Source organism: Mauremys reevesii, linkage group 23, assembly GCF_016161935.1.
Source record: "Mauremys reevesii isolate NIE-2019 linkage group 23, ASM1616193v1, whole genome shotgun sequence".
Lineage (NCBI taxonomy): Eukaryota > Metazoa > Chordata > Testudines > Geoemydidae > Mauremys > Mauremys reevesii.
The window spans coordinates 2,076,541-2,078,264 of record NC_052645.1 but is presented as its reverse complement, the minus strand read 5'-3'; the positions used below and the strand labels follow the sequence as shown (position 1 = coordinate 2,078,264).

The window sequence follows — 1,724 nt, the reverse complement described above, 5'->3', positions numbered from 1 at the left end:
ATGGCCCCGACATGATAAAGTGATGGGGATTGCATTTTCCTTTTTTATTTCTGTATTTCCAATGACATTTCTGTTTGTGATTTCATTTTGCTTTGTATAACTGTGTTTTCTCCTGGATTTGATATTTAACGAAAAAAAGAATATGGCCTCAGGGCTCCAGATGGAGGAGCAGGCTGGGGCTAGGACTGCTAAGAGAGTGAGAGTAGCAGGTTTTCTGTATTGTTTCCTGCCCTCATATTTCTTGACTAGTTTCTCTTCTGCATGAAATTTGCCTCTTTAAAATGTGAGCCTGGCTAGCTCAGTTGGCAGAGCATCAGACTTTTAATCTGAGGGTCCAGGGTTCAAGTCCCTGGTCAGGTAAAGAAACACTATCCCCAGGACTTTCCTTTCCTTTCCTTTAGTTTAGTTTTTCCTTTTCAGGACATGGCCTTTCCTAGGAAGGGCAGTTTACTGCCTGGGACTGAAGGTGCTACTGGCTCACCTGTCCACTGGCCTCACAGTCTGGAGGAAGAAAGGCCTCTGGGCCTGCAGCAAAGTGCTGTGTGCTGACTTTTTGAGCAAATGCAGGGCTGGTCACAGAGGCATGTTCCCACTGAGTCCTCCCTGCCAGAAAAAATTGTCCCCACAGACCGGGGCGGCTCCAGGCCCCAGCACGCACGTGCTTGGGACAGCAAGCCGCGGGGGGTGTTCTGCCGGTCGCCCCGAGGGCGGCAGGCAGGCTGCCTTCGGCGGCATGCCTGCGAAGGGTCTGCTGGTCCTGCAACTTCGGCAGACCTCCCGCAGGCAAGCCGCCGAAGGCAACCTGTCTGCCGTGCTTGGGGTGGCAAAATGCCTAGAGCCGCCCCTGCCCACAGAGTCCTCCCTGCTGGAAGTCGACAGTAATCAACACGTGCTCTGCTGGTCCCATGGTGTAAGGGCAGCACTCAGGACTTTGAATCCTGCAATCTGAGTTGAAGTCTCAGTGGAATCTGAGAACAATTCCTGTGCCACAAACTCTGCGGGGCCTTCCAAGGCTCTGTCTTGCTTTCTCAAAGGCCATGAAAGCCACTACAAATGGCTTTTTTCTCCTGCTGATAATAGCTCACCTTAACTGATCACTCTCGTTATAGTGTGTATGGCAACACCCAATTTTTCATGTTCTCTGTGTGTGTATATGTATATATCTTCCTGCTGTATTTTCCACTGCATGCATCCAATGAAGTTGGTTTTAGCCCAGGAAAGCTTATGCTCAAATAAATTTGTTAGTTTCTAAGGTGCCACAAGTACTCCTTGTTCTTTTTGCAGATAAATTAATGGAGGTTAAGTCCATGAATGGCTATTAGCCAGGATGGGTAAGGAATGGTGTCCCTAGCCTCTGTTTGTCAGAGGGTGGAGATGGATGGCAGGAGAGAGATCACTTGATCATTACCTGTTCAGTCCCTCTGGGGCACCCGCCATTGGCCACTGTTAGCAGATAGGATGTGAGGTTGGATGGACCTTTGGTCTGACCCAATATGGCCATTCTTATGGTCTTATGAAGGGAGGGGCAGAACACTGGGACAGAGTTTCTGTAGTGTAGTGGTTATCACATTTGCCTAACATGCAAAAGGTCCCTCATTCAAAACCAGGCAGAAACATGTGGGTTTAATTGTCCCAGCTCCTACTGGCCTGTCCCTGTTGTTGTAGGAGCAGCAGTGATTTCAACGCTCAGAAGGTCTGTTATACTTCCCCTGCTCCCACTTTTG

The 1,724-nt window shown here is 49.2% G+C and overlaps 1 non-coding gene across 1 annotated transcript; it reads left to right on the top strand.

Annotated features, from left to right (window-relative positions):
* The first annotated feature begins 287 nt into the window (after window positions 1–287).
* TRNAK-UUU lies at window positions 288–360 on the top strand. Its single transcript has one exon. It is a non-coding gene; the product is annotated as a tRNA-Lys (tRNA).
* The last annotated feature ends 1,364 nt before the right edge of the window (window positions 361–1,724 follow it).